Below are 15,430 nucleotides of genomic sequence, written 5' to 3'. Positions count from 1 at the left end.
CTCTCATTTCCTACCAGGAAGAGGAATTAACCAAAGGCTCAGTATGCCGGGCAGGAACCAGATTAGGGCCTGAAGCCATCCTGCGGTGTTGCGGCCAGGTCACAAGAAAGCAAGTTGAAGAAAGGAGCTCAGGGGCACTGTAATTCACAAACCTGCAGAGTTATAAATGACAGCTATCGTCCAAAAATAGACTGAAGTAAGGCTGCCAAGAGGACTTGAAAGTGGGGCAGAATTGCAGGAAACCGATTTCAGGAGGTAGACTGGAATTGCATTGAAAGCATAGGAAAAGAGGCAGAACGTCCACAATGATGCACTTGGCCAAAAAGGGCGTATGCGTTTTTTCCTGAATATATTCAGGAAAAAACGCATACGCCCTTTTTGGCCAACCAAGCAAGCTTGCAAAGGAAATCTGCACTACAATGAAGTCTCACTTCAGTCCGGCCAAAAGGGCCATCTGAAAAAAGTGTAAAATCCAGAAAGGCAACAGGCCATTGAGAACTGGGAGCCTTGTTATGCTGATGGGCGCGATGTAAATTGCCAACAGACACTTGGGAGAAGTGTATGGTGTTTCCTGAAACATCTAAAAAACAAAGCAACAGAGCCTAGGGCACTTCCACTTATGGTCCTATAGCTTAGGGAAATTAAAATCAAAAAGACACAGCCACCCCAAAGTTTGGAACGGCTCTGTTTACAAGAACCTCGTTTACAGTACAAGTTCAACATCGCAGAAAGTGAAAAATGGATAAAGAAGTTGTGGTATTTACTTACAAAGCAATATCACTCAGCAATGAAATCTGTGTCATCAGGCCCTTAGCAGCACAATGAGTGGATTCAGGTATGATGATTCTAACTGAAATAAGTCACACAGAAAAAGAAACATCATAAGATATCAGTAATACACGGAATGTAAACTTGGCTACACAGGAACTGAATTACAGAACAGAACAGGGTCTCAAATTTAGAAAACCAACTTATTCTTGCTTAAGGGTAAAGGTGAGTTGGGGTGCTGCATAAAACCAGAGATTGAAATGAGCACAGATAAAGTTCCTTAAGCCAAATATGGAATAGACAAGAGCTACTCCTTGCTCAACGAAATGGACTCAACACCCCATATTAAACGCCTAAGAATGTACCTGACTAGTAAGTATCTTAAAACCTATGGATTGCTATGTCTCCAAAAGAGAATCAAGCATGTGTACAGGGGCATAAACGCAGCAGTGATAGGATTGGAGAAGTTCGGTGAGCAAATGAAGACCCTTTGAAGTCATATTGCATGGTACCCATTCCACGGGTTTCAACTACCCAGGTTTAAGGTATTCTTCCTTCAGCTAAAACATGCATGTGGAACCCAGAGTATGATCAACCATGTGATCGGGAGACGTGTTCAAATATGTCTCAGTTTTCCTCCCCTGGTACTCAGGTGCAACATTCCAGACGCTTTACTAACACTCTCCCGACTTGGAGAGTCAGTCCCTTTAACCTCCTGTTTGGCCCAGTTTGCAATTTCTGCGGAAGATGAACAGGAATAGCGAGAACCAATGAGAGACTAGCTGGAGGTGTCTGGACGGGCAAATTTAACTCTCATTTCCCACCAGGAAGAGGAAATAACCAAAGGCTCAGCGTGCCGTGCCGGAACCAGATTAGGGCCTGAAGCCATCCTGCGGTGTTGCGGCCAGCTCACAAGAAAGCGAGTTGAAGAAAGGAGCTCAGGGGCACTGTAATTCACAAACCTGCAGAGTTATAAATGACAGCTATCGTCCAAAAATAGACTGAAGGAAGGCTGCCAAGAGGACTTGAAAGCGGGGCAGAATTGCAGGAAACCGATTTCAGGAGGTAGACTGGAATTGCATTGAAAGCATAGGAAAAGAGGCAGAACGTCCACAATGATGCACTTGGCCAAAAAGGGCGTATGCGTTTTTTCCTGAATATATTCAGGAAAAAACGCATACGCCCTTTTTGGCCAACCAAGCAAGCTTGCAAAGGAAATCTGCACTACAATGAAGTCTCACTTCCCCCCGGTCAAAAGGGCCATCTGAAAAAAGTGTAAAATCCAGAAAGGCAGGACAGGCCATGGAGAACTGGGAGCCTTGTTATGCTGATGGGCGGGATGTAAATTGCCAACAACCACTCGGGAGAAGTGTATGGTGTTTCCTGAAACATCTAAAAAAGAAAGCAACAGAACCTAGGGCACTTCCACTTATGGTCCTATAGCTTAGGGAAATTAAAATCAAAAAGACACAGCCACCCCAAAGTTTGGAAGGGCTCTGTTTACAAGAACCTCGTTTACAGTACAAGTTCAACATCGCAGAAAGTGAAAAATGGATAAAGAAGTTGTGGTATTTACTTACAAAGCAATATCACTCAGCAATGAAATCTATGTCATCAGGCCCTTAGCAGCACAATGAGTGGATTCAGGTACGATGATTCTAACTGAAATAAGTCACACAGAAAAAGAAACATCATAAGATATCACTAATACACGGAATGTAAACTTGACTACACAGGAACTGAATTCCAAAACAGAACAGGTCCTCAAATTTAGAAAACCAACTTATGCTTGCTTAAGGGGAAAGGTGAGTTGGGTTGCTGCATGGAACCAGAGATTGAAATGAGCACAGATAAAGTTCCTTAAGCCAAATATGGAATAGACAAGAGCTACTCCTTGCTCAACGAAATGGACTCAACACCCAATATTAAACGCCTAAGAATGTACCTGACTAGTAAGTATCTTAAAACCTATGGATTGCTATGTCTCCGAAAGAGAATCAAGCATGTGTACAGGGGCATAAACGCAGCAGTGATAGGATTGGAGAGGTTCGGTGAGCAAATGAAGACCCTTTGAAGTCATATTGCATGGTACCCATTCCACGGGTTTCAACTACCCAGGTTTTAGGTATTCTTCCTTCAGCTAAAACATGCATGTGGAACCCAGAGTATGATCAACCATGTGATCGGGAGACGTGTTCAAATATGTCTCAGTTTTCCTCCCCTGGTACTCGGGTGCAACATTCCAGACGCTTTACTAACACTCTCCCCACTTGGAGAGTCAGCGCCTTTAACCTCCTGTTTGGCCCAGTTTGCAATTTCTGTGGAAGATGAACAGGAATAGCGAGAACCAATGAGAGGCTAGCTGGAGGTGTCTGGACGGGCAAATTTAACTCTCATTTCCCACCAGGAAGAGGAATTAACCAAAGGCTCAGCATGCCGGGCCGGAACCAGATTAGGGCCTGAAGCCATCCTGCGGTGTTGCGGCCAGGTCACAAGAAAGCGAGTTGAAGAAAGGAGCTCAGGGGCACTGTAATTCACAAACCTGCAGAGTTATAAATGACAGCTATCATCCAAAAATAGACTGAAGTAAGGCTGCCAAGAGGACTTGAAAGCGGGGCAGAATTGCAGGAAACCGATTTCAGGAGGTAGACTGGAATTGCATTGAAAGCATAGGAAAAGAGGCAGAACGTCCACAATGATGCACTTGGCCAAAAAGGGCGTATGTGTTTTTTCCTGAATATATTCAGGAAAAAACGCATACGCCCTTTTTGGCCAACCAAGCAAGCTTGCAAAGGAAACCTGCACTACAATGAAGTCTCACTTCCCCCCGGTCAAAAGGGCCATCTGAAAAAAGTGTAAAATCCAGAAAGGCAGGACAGGCCATGGAGAACTGGGAGCCTTGTTATGCTGATGGGCGGGATGTAAATTGCCAACAACCACTCGGGAGAAGTGTATGGTGTTTCCTGAAACATCTAAAAAACAAAGCAACAGAGCCTAGGGCACTGCCACTTATGGTCCTATAGCTTAGGGAAATTAAAATCAAAAAGACACAGCCACCCCAAAGTTTGGGACGCCTCTGTTTACAAGAACCTCGTTTACAGTACAAGTTCAACATCGCAGAAAGTGAAAAATGGATAAAGAAGTTGTGGTATTTACTTAAAAAGCAATATCACTCAGCAATGAAATCTATGTCATCAGGCCCTTAGCATCACAATGAGTGGATTCAGGTATGATGATTCTAACGGAACTAAGTCACACAGAAAAAGAAACATCATAAGATATCAGTAATACACGGAATGTAAACTTGGCTACACAGGAACTGAATTACAGAACAGAACAGGGTCTCAAATTTAGAAAACCAACTTATGCTTGCTTAAGGGTAAAGGTGAGTTGGGGTGCTGCATAAAACCAGAGATTGAAATGAGCACAGATAAAGTTCCTTAAGTCAAATATGGAATAGACAAGAGCTACTCCTTGCTCAACGAAATGGACTCAACACCGCATATTAAACGCCTAAGAATGTACCTGACTAGTAAGTATCGTACAACCTATGGATTGCTATGTCTCCAAAAGAGAATCAAGCATGTGTACAGGGGCATAAACGCAGCAGTGATAGGATTGGAGAGGTTCGGTGAGCAAATGAAGACCCTTTGAAGTCATATTGCATGGTACCCATTCCACGGGTTTCAACTCTCCAGGTTTAAGGTATTCTTCCTTCAGCTAAAACATGCATGTGGAACCCAAGTATGATCAACCATGTGAACGGGAGACGTGTTCAAATATGTCTCAGTTTTCCTCCCCTGGTACTCGGGTGCAACATTCCAGAGGCTTTACTAACACTCTCCCCACTTGGAGAGTCAGCGCCTTTAACCTCCTGTTTGGCCCAGTTTGCAATTTCTGCGGAAGATGAACAGGAATAGCGAGAACCAATGAGAGGCTAGCTGGAGGTGTCTGGACGGGCAAATTTAACTTTCATTTCCCACCAGGAAGAGGAAATAACCAAAGGCTCAGCGTGCCGTGCCGGAACCAGATTAGGGCCTGAAGCCATCCTGCGGTGTTGCGGCCAGGTCACAAGAAAGCGAGTTGAAGAAAGGAGCTCAGGGGCACTGTAATTCACAAACCTGCAGAGTTATAAATGACAGCTATCGTCCAAAAATAGACTGAAGTAAGGCTGCCAAGAGGACTTGAAAGTGGGGCAGAATTGCAGGAAACCGATTTCAGGAGGTAGACTGGAATTGCATTGAAAGCATAGGAAAAGAGGCAGAACGTCCACAATGATGCACTTGGCCAAAAAGGGCGTATGCGTTTTTTCCTGAATATATTCAGGAAAAAACGCATACGCCCTTTTTGGCCAACCAAGCAAGCTTGCAAAGGAAATCTGCACTACAATGAAGTCTCACTTCCCTCCGGCCAAAAGGGCCATCTGAAAAAAGTGTAAAATCCAGAAAGGCAACAGGCCATTGAGAACTGGGAGCCTTGTTATGCTGATGGGCGCGATGTAAATTGCCAACAGACACTTGGGAGAAGTGTAAGGTGTTTCCTGAAACATCTAAAAAACAAAGCAACAGAGCCTAGGGCACTTTCACTTATGGTCCTATAGCTTAGGGAAATTAAAATCAAAAAGACACAGCCACCCCAAAGTTTGGAACGGCTCTGTTTACAAGAACCTCGTTTACAGTACAAGTTCAACATCGCAGAAAGTGAAAAATGGATAAAGAAGTTGTGGTATTTACTTACAAAGCAATATCACTCAGCAATGAAATCTGTGTCATCAGGCCCTTAGCAGCACAATGAGTGGATTCAGGTATGATGATTCTAACTGAAATAAGTCACACAGAAAAAGAAACATCATAAGATATCAGTAATACACGGAATGTAAACTTGGCTACACAGGAACTGAATTACCGAACAGAACAGGGTCTCAAATTTAGAAAACCAACTTATGCTTGCTTAAGGGTAAAGGTGAGTTGGGGTGCTGCATAAAACCAGAGATTGAAATGAGCACAGATAAAGTTCCTTAGCCAAATATGGAATAGACAAGAGCTACTCCTTGCTCAACGAAATGGACTCAACACCGCATATTAAACGCCTAAGAATGTACCTGACTAGTAAGTATCTTAAAATCTATAGATTGCTATGTCTCCGAAAGAGAATCAAGCATGTGTACAGGGTCATAAACGCAGCAGTGATAGGATTGGAGAGGTTCGGTGAGCAAATGAAGACCCTTTGAAGTCATATTGCATGGTACCCATTCCACGGGTTTCAACTACCCAGGTTTTATGTATTCTTCCTTCAGCTAAAACATGCATGTGGAACCCAGAGTATGATCAACCATGTGATCGGGAGACGTGTTCAAATATGTCTCAGTTTTCCTCCCCTGGTACTCGGGTGCAACATTCCAGACGCTTTACTAACACTCTCCCCACTTGGAGAGTCAGCGCCCTTAACCTCCTGTTTGGCACAGTTTGAAATTTCTGCGGAAGATGAACAGGAATAGCGAGAACCAATGAGAGGCTAGCTGGAGGTGTCTGGACGGGCAAATTTAACTCTCATTTCCCACCAGGAGGAGGAAATAACCAAAGGCTCAGCGTGCCGTGCCAGAACCAGATTAGGGCCTGAAGCCATCCTGCGGTGTTGCGGCCAGGTCACAAGAAAGCGAGTTGAAGAAAGGAGCTCAGGGGCACTGTAATTCACAAACCTGCAGAGTTATAAATGACAGCTATCGTCCAAAAATAGACTGAAGTAAGGCTGCCAAGAGGACTTGAAAGCGGGGCAGAATTGCAGGAAACCGATTTCAGGAGGTAGACTGAAATTGCATTGAAAGCATAGGAAAAGAGGCAGAACGTCCACAATGATGCACTTGGCCAAAAAGGGCGTATGCGTTTTTTCCTGAATATATTCAGGAAAAAACGCATACGCCCTTTTTGGCCAACCAAGCAAGCTTGCAAAGGAAATCTGCACTACAATGAAGTCTCACTTCCCCCCGGTCAAAAGGGCCATCTGAAAAAAGTGTAAAATCCAGAAAGGCAGGACAGGCCATGGAGAACTGGGAGCCTTGTTATGCTGATGGGCGGGATGTAAATTGCCAACAGACACTCGGGAGAAGTGTATGGTGTTTCCTGAAACATCTAAAACACAAAGCAACAGAGCCTAGGGCACTGCCACTTATGGTCCTATAGCTTAGGGAAATTAAAATCAAAAAGACACAGCCACCCCAAAGTTTGGGACGCCTCTGTTTACAAGAACCTCGTTTACAGTACAAGTTCAACATCGCAGAAAGTGAAAAATGGATAAAGAAGTTGTGGTATTAACTTACAAAGCAATATCACTCAGCAATGAAATCTGTGTCATCAGGCCCTTAGCAGCACAATGAGTGGATTCAGGTATGATGATTCTAACTGAAATAAGTCACACAGAAAAAGAAACATCATAAGATATCAGTAATACACGGAATGTAAACTTGGCTACACAGGAACTGAATTACAGAACAGAACAGGGTCTCAAATTTAGAAAACCAACTTATGCTTGCTTAAGGGTAAAGGTGAGTTGGGGTGCTGCATAAAACCAGAGATTGAAATGAGCACAGATAAAGTTCCTTAAGTCAAATATGGAATAGACAAGAGCTACTCCTTGCTCAACGAAATGGACTCAACACCGCATATTAAACGCCTAAGAATGTACCTGACTAGTAAGTATTGTAAAACCTATGGATTGCTATGTCTCCAAAAGAGAATCAAGCATGTGTACAGGGGCATAAACGAGCAGTGATAGGATTGGAGAGGTTCGGTGAGCAAATGAAGACCCTTTGAAGTCATATTGCATGGTACCCATTCCACGGGTCTCAACTCTCCAGGTTTAAGGTATTCTTCCTTCAGCTAAAACATGCATGTGGAACCCAAGTATGATCAACCATGTGAACGGGAGATGTGTTCAAATATGTCTCAGTTTTCCTCCCCTGGTACTCGGGTGCAACATTCCAGACGCTTTACTAACACTCTCCCCACTTGGAGAGTCAGCGCCTTTACCCTCCTGTTTGGCACAGTTTGCAATTTCTGCGGAAGATGAACAGGAATAGCGAGAACCAATGAGAGGCTAGCTGGAGGTGTCTGGACGGGCAAATTTAACTCTCATTTCCCACCAGGAAGAGGAAATAACCAAAGGCTCAGCGTGCCGTACCGGAACCAGATTAGGGCCTGAAGCCATCCTGCGGTGTTGCGGCCAGCTCAAAAGAAAGCGAGTTGAAGAAAGGAGCTCAGGGGCACTGTAATTCACAAACCTGCAGAGTTATAAATGACAGCTATCGTCCAAAAATAGACTGAAGGAAGGCTGCCAAGAGGACTTGAAAGCGGGGCAGAATTGCAGGAAACCGATTTCAGGAGGTAGACTGGAATTGCATTGAAAGCATAGGAAAAGAGGCAGAACGTCCACAATGATGCACTTGGCCAAAAAGGGCGTATGCGTTTTTTCCTGAATATATTCAGGAAAAAACGCATACGCCCTTTTTGGCCAACCAAGCAAGCTTGCAAAGGAAATCTGCACTACAATGAAGTCTCACTTCCCCCCGGTCAAAAGGGCCATCTGAAAAAAGTGTAAAATCCAGAAAGGCAGGACAGGCCATGGAGAACTGGGAGCCTTGTTATGCTGATGGGCGGGATGTAAATTGCCAACAACTACTCGGGAGAAGTGTATGGTGTTTCCTGAAACATCTAAAAAACAAAGCAACAGAACCTAGGGCACTTCCACTTATGGTCCTATAGCGTAGGGAAATTAAAATCAAAAAGACACAGCCACCCCAAAGTTTGGAACGGCTCTGTTTACAAGAACCTCGTTTACAGTACAAGTTCAACATCGCAGAAAGTAAAAAATGGATAAAGAAGTTGTGGTATTTACTTACAAAGCAATATCACTCAGCAATGAAATCTGTGTCATCAGGCCCTTAGCAGCACAATGAGTGGATTCAGGTATGATGATTCTAACTGAACTAAGTCACACAGAAAAAGAAACATCATAAGATATCAGTAATACACGGAATGGAAACTTGGCTACACAGGAACTGAATTACAGAACAGAACAGGGTCTCAAATTTAGAAAACCAACTTATGCTTGCTTAAGGGTAAAGGTGAGTTGGGGTGCTGCATAAAACCAGAGATTGAAATGAGCACAGATAAAGTTCCTTAAGTCAAATATGGAATAGACAAGAGCTACTCCTTGCTCAACGAAATGGACTCAACACCGCATATTAAACGCCTAAGAATGTACCTGACTAGTAAGTATTGTAAAACCTATGGATTGCTATGTCTCCAAAAGAGAATCAAGCATGTGTACAGGGGCATAAACGCAGCAGTGATAGGATTGGAGAGGTTTGGTGAGCAAATGAAGACCCTTTGAAGTCATATTGCATGGTACCCATTCCACGGGTCTCAACTCTCCAGGTTTAAGGTATTCTTCCTTCAGCTAAAACATGCATGTGGAACCCAAGTATGATCAACCATGTGAACGGGAGACGTGTTCAAATATGTCTCAGTTTTCCTCCCCTGGTACTCGGGTGCAACATTCCAGACGCTTTACTAACACTCTCCCCACTTGGAGAGTCAGCGCCTTTAACCTCCTGTTTGGCACAGTTTGCAATTTCTGCGGAAGATGAACAGGAATAGCGAGAACCAATGAGAGGCTAGCTGGAGGTGTCTGGACGGGCAAATTTAACTCTCATTTCCCACCAGGAAGAGGAAATAACCAAAGGCTCAGCGTGCCGTACCGGAACCAGATTAGGGCCTGAAGCCATCCTGCGGTGTTGCGGCCAGCTCAAAAGAAAGCGAGTTGAAGAAAGGAGCTCAGGGGCACTGTAATTCACAAACCTGCAGAGTTATAAATGACAGCTATCGTCCAAAAATAGACTGAAGGAAGGCTGCCAAGAGGACTTGAAAGCGGGGCAGAATTGCAGGAAACCGATTTCAGGAGGTAGACTGGAATTGCATTGAAAGCATAGGAAAAGAGGCAGAACGTCCACAATGATGCACTTGGCCAAAAAGGGCGTATGCGTTTTTTCCTGAATATATTCAGGAAAAAACGCATACGCCCTTTTTGGCCAACCAAGCAAGCTTGCAAAGGAAATCTGCACTACAATGAAGTCTCACTTCCCCCCGGTCAAAAGGGCCATCTGAAAAAAGTGTAAAATCCAGAAAGGCAAGACAGGCCATGGAGAACTGGGAGCCTTGTTATGCTGATGGGCGGGATGTAAATTGCCAACAACCACTCGGGAGAAGTGTATGGTGTTTCCTGAAACATCTAAAAAACAAAGCAACAGAACCTAGGGCACTTCCACTTATGGTCCTATAGCGTAGGGAAATTAAAATCAAAAAGACACAGCCACCCCAAAGTTTGGAACGGCTCTGTTTACAAGAACCTCGTTTACAGTACAAGTTCAACATCGCAGAAAGTAAAAAATGGATAAAGAAGTTGTGGTATTTACTTACAAAGCAATATCACTCAGCAATGAAATCTGTGTCATCAGGCCCTTAGCAGCACAATGAGTGGATTCAGGTATGATGATTCTAACTGAAGTAAGTCACACAGAAAAAGAAACATCATAAGATATCAGTAATACACGGAATGGAAACTTGGCTACACAGGAACTGAATTACAGAACAGAACAGGGTCTCAAATTTAGAAAACCAACTTATGCTTGCTTAAGGGTAAAGGTGAGTTGGGGTGCTGCATAAAACCAGAGATTGAAATGAGCACAGATAAAGTTCCTTAAGTCAAATATGGAATAGACAAGAGCTACTCCTTGCTCAACGAAATGGACTCAACACCGCATATTAAACGCCTAAGAATGTACCTGACTAGTAAGTATCTTAAAACCTATGGATTGCTATGTCTCCGAACGAGAATCAAGCATGTGTACAGGGGCATAAACGCAGCAGTGATAGGATTGGAGAGGTTCGGTGAGCAAATGAAGACCCTTTGAAGTCATATTGCATGGTACCCATTCCACGGGTTTCAACTACCCATGTTTAAGGTATTCTTCCTTCAGCTAAAACATGCATGTGGAACCTAGAGTATGATCAACCATGTGATCGGGAGACGTGTTCAAATATGTCTCAGTTTTCGTACCCTGGTACTCGGGTGCAACATTCCAGACGCTTTACTAACACTCTCCCGACTTGGAGAGTCAGTCCCTTTAACCTCCTGTTTGGCCCAGTTTGCAATTTCTGCGGAAGATGAACAGGAATAGCGAGAACCAATGAGAGGCTAGCTGGAGGTATCTGGACTGGCAAATTTAACTCTCATTTCCCACCAGGAAGAGGAATTAACCAAAGGCTCAGCATTCCGGGCCGGAACCAGATTAGGGCCTGAAGCCATCCTGCGGTGTTGCGGCCAGGTCACAAGAAAGAGAGTTGAAGAAAGGAGCTCAGGGGCACTGTAATTCACAAACCTGCAGAGTTATAAATGACAGCTATCGTCCAAAAATAGACTGAAGTAAGGCTGCCAAGAGGACTTGAAAGCGGGGCAGAATTGCAGGAAACCGATTTCAGGAGGTAGACTGGAATTGCATTGAAAGCATAGGAAAAGAGGCAGAACGTCCACAATGATGCACTTGGCCAAAAAGGGCGTATGCGTTTTTTCCTGAATATATTCAGGAAAAAACGCATACGCCCTTTTTGGCCAACCAAGCAAGCTTGCAAAGGAAATCTGCACTACAATGAAGTCTCACTTCCCCCCGGTCAAAAGGGCCATCTGAAAAAAGTGTAAAATCCAGAAAGGCAGGACAGGCCATGGAGAACTGGGAGCCTTGTTATGCTGATGGGCGGGATGTAAATTGCCAACAACTACTCGGGAGAAGTGTATGGTGTTTCCTGAAACATCTAAAAAACAAAGCAACAGAACCTAGGGCACTTCCACTTATGGTCCTATAGCGTAGGGAAATTAAAATCAAAAAGACACAGCCACCCCAAAGTTTGGAACGGCTCTGTTTACAAGAACCTCGTTTACAGTACAAGTTCAACATCGCAGAAAGTAAAAAATGGATAAAGAAGTTGTGGTATTTACTTACAAAGCAATATCACTCAGCAATGAAATCTGTCTCATCAGGCCCTTAGCAGCACAATGAGTGGATTCAGGTATGATGATTCTAACTGAACTAAGTCACACAGAAAAAGAAACATCATAAGATATCAGTAATACACGGAATGGAAACTTGGCTACACAGGAACTGAATTACAGAACAGAACAGGGTCTCAAATTTAGAAAACCAACTTATGCTTGCTTAAGGGTAAAGGTGAGTTGGGGTGCTGCATAAAACCAGAGATTGAAATGAGCACAGATAAAGTTCCTTAAGTCAAATATGGAATAGACAAGAGCTACTCCTTGCTCAACGAAATGGACTCAACACCGCATATTAAACGCCTAAGAATGTACCTGACTAGTAAGTATTGTAAAACCTATGGATTGCTATGTCTCCAAAAGAGAATCAAGCATGTGTACAGGGGCATAAACGCAGCAGTGATAGGATTGGAGAGGTTCGGTGAGCAAATGAAGACCCTTTGAAGTCATATTGCATGGTACCCATTCCACGGGTCTCAACTCTCCAGGTTTAAGGTATTCTTCCTTCAGCTAAAACATGCATGTGGAACCCAAGTATGATCAACCATGTGAACGGGAGACGTGTTCAAATATGTCTCAGTTTTCCTCCCCTGGTACTCGGGTGCAACATTCCAGACGCTTTACTAACACTCTCCCCACTTGGAGAGTCAGCGCCTTTAACCTCCTGTTTGGCACAGTTTGCAATTTCTGCGGAAGATGAACAGGAATAGCGAGAACCAATGAGAGGCTAGCTGGAGGTGTCTGGACGGGCAAATTTAACTCTCATTTCCCACCAGGAAGAGGAAATAACCAAAGGCTCAGCGTGCCGTACCGGAACCAGATTAGGGCCTGAAGCCATCCTGCGGTGTTGCGGCCAGCTCAAAAGAAAGCGAGTTGAAGAAAGGAGCTCAGGGGCACTGTAATTCACAAACCTGCAGAGTTATAAATGACAGCTATCGTCCAAAAATAGACTGAAGGAAGGCTGCCAAGAGGACTTGAAAGCGGGGCAGAATTGCAGGAAACCGATTTCAGGAGGTAGACTGGAATTGATTTGAAAGCATAGGAAAAGAGGCAGAACGTCCACAATGATGCACTTGGCCAAAAAGGGCGTATGCGTTTTTTCCTGAATATATTCAGGAAAAAACGCATACGCCCTTTTTGGCCAACCAAGCAAGCTTGCAAAGGAAATCTGCACTACAATGAAGTCTCACTTCCCCCCGGTCAAAAGGGCCATCTGAAAAAAGTGTAAAATCCAGAAAGGCAAGACAGGCCATGGAGAACTGGGAGCCTTGTTATGCTGATGGGCGGGATGTAAATTGCCAACAACCACTCGGGAGAAGTGTATGGTGTTTCCTGAAACATCTAAAAAACAAAGCAACAGAACCTAGGGCACTTCCACTTATGGTCCTATAGCGTAGGGAAATTAAAATCAAAAAGACACAGCCACCCGAAAGTTTGGAACGGCTCTGTTTACAAGAACCTCGTTTACAGTACAAGTTCAACATCGCAGAAAGTAAAAAATGGATAAAGAAGTTGTGGTATTTACTTACAAAGCAATATCACTCAGCAATGAAATCTGTGTCATCAGGCCCTTAGCAGCACAATGAGTGGATTCAGGTATGATGATTCTAACTGAAGTAAGTCACACAGAAAAAGAAACATCATAAGATATCAGTAATACACGGAATGGAAACTTGGCTACACAGGAACTGAATTACAGAACAGAACAGGGTCTCAAATTTAGAAAACCAACTTATGCTTGCTTAAGGGTAAAGGTGAGTTGGGGTGCTGCATAAAACCAGAGATTGAAATGAGCACAGATAAAGTTCCTTAAGTCAAATATGGAATAGACAAGAGCTACTCCTTGCTCAACGAAATGGACTCAACACCGCATATTAAACGCCTAAGAATGTACCTGACTAGTAAGTATCTTAAAACCTATGGATTGCTATGTCTCCGAACGAGAATCAAGCATGTGTACAGGGGCATAAACGCAGCAGTGATAGGATTGGAGAGGTTCGGTGAGCAAATGAAGACCCTTTGAAGTCATATTGCATGGTACCCATTCCACGGGTTTCAACTACCCATGTTTAAGGTATTCTTCCTTCAGCTAAAACATGCATGTGGAACCTAGAGTATGATCAACCATGTGATCGGGAGACGTGTTCAAATATGTCTCAGTTTTCGTACCCTGGTACTCGGGTGCAACATTCCAGACGCTTTACTAACACTCTCCCGACTTGGAGAGTCAGTCCCTTTAACCTCCTGTTTGGCCCAGTTTGCAATTTCTGCGGAAGATGAACAGGAATAGCGAGAACCAATGAGAGGCTAGCTGGAGGTGTCTGGACGGGCAAATTTAACTCTCATTTCCCACCAGGAAGAGGAATTAACCAAAGGCTCAGCGTGCCGTGCCGGAACCAGATTAGGGCCTGAAGCCATCCTGCGGTGTTGCGGCCAGCTCAAAAGAAAGCGAGTTGAAGAAAGGAGCTCAGGGGCACTGTAATTCACAAACCTGCAGAGTTATAAATGACAGCTATCGTCCAAAAATAGACTGAAGTAAGGCTGCCAAGAGGACTTGAAAGCGGGGCAGAATTGCAGGAAACCGATTTCAGGAGGTAGACTGGAATTGCATTGAAAGCATAGGAAAAGAGGCAGAACGTCCACAATGATGCACTTGGCCAAAAAGGGCGTATGCGTTTTTTCCTGAATACATTCAGGAAAAAATGCATACGCCCTTTTTGGCCAACCAAGCAAGCTTGCAAAGGAAATCTGCACTACAATGAAGTCTCACTTCCCCCCGGTCAAAAGGGCCATCTGAAAAAGTGTAAAATCCAGAAAGGCAGGACAGGCCATGGAGAACTGGGAGCCTTGTTATGCTGATGGGCGGGATGTAAATTGCCAACAGACACTCGGGAGAAGTGTATGGTGTTTCCTGAAACATCTAAAAAACAAAGCAACAGAGCCTAGGGCACTGCCACTTATGGTCCTATAGCTTAGGGAAATTAAAATCAAAAAGACACAGCCACCCCAAAGTTTGGGACGCCTCTGTTTACAAGAACCTCGTTTACAGTACAAGTTCAACATCGCAGAAAGTGAAAAATGGATAAAGAACTTGTGGTACTTACGTACAATGCAGTATCACTCAGCAATGAAATCTATGTCATCAGGCCCGTAGCAGCATAATGAGTGGATTCAGGTACGATGATTCTAACTGAAATAAGTCACACAGAAAAAGAAACATCATAAGATATCACTAATACACGGAATGTAAACTTGGCTACACAGGAACTGCATTCCAAAACAGAACAGGGTCTCAAATTTAGAAAACCAACTTATGCTTGCTTAAGGGGAAAGGTGAGTTGGGTTGCTGCATAAAACCAGAGATTGAAATGAGCACAGATAAAGTTCCTTAAGCCAAATATGGAATAGACAAGAGCTACTCCTTGCTCAACGAAATGGACTCAACACCGCATATTAAACGCCTAAGAATGTACCTGACTAGTAAGTATCTTAAAACCTATGGATTGCTATGTCTCCAAAAGAGAATCAAGCATGTGTACAGGGGCATAAACGCAGCAGT

The 15,430-nt window shown here is 43.9% G+C and overlaps 1 long non-coding RNA gene across 6 annotated transcripts in view; it reads right to left on the bottom strand.

Annotated features, from left to right (window-relative positions):
* LOC307181236 overlaps positions 1 to 15,430 on the bottom strand; it is a 1,179,595-nt gene that overhangs the window by 438,861 nt on the left and 725,304 nt on the right. For 4 of the 6 annotated variants that reach the window (XR_013826187.1, XR_013826190.1, XR_013826191.1 and 1 more), the window contains exon 8: positions 3,925 to 4,006. The exons of the other annotated variants lie outside the window; for them this stretch is intronic. This is a non-coding gene — a long non-coding RNA (uncharacterized lncRNA). The remainder of the gene's footprint in view (positions 1 to 3,924; positions 4,007 to 15,430) is intronic. 6 annotated transcript variants of the gene reach the window in all.

This window comes from Stenella coeruleoalba (assembly GCF_951394435.1).
Source record: "Stenella coeruleoalba genome assembly, contig: scaffold_98, whole genome shotgun sequence".
NCBI lineage: Eukaryota > Metazoa > Chordata > Mammalia > Artiodactyla > Delphinidae > Stenella > Stenella coeruleoalba.
The sequence above is the reverse complement of the archived record's forward strand: the minus strand, read 5'-3'. Positions and strand labels throughout refer to the sequence as shown.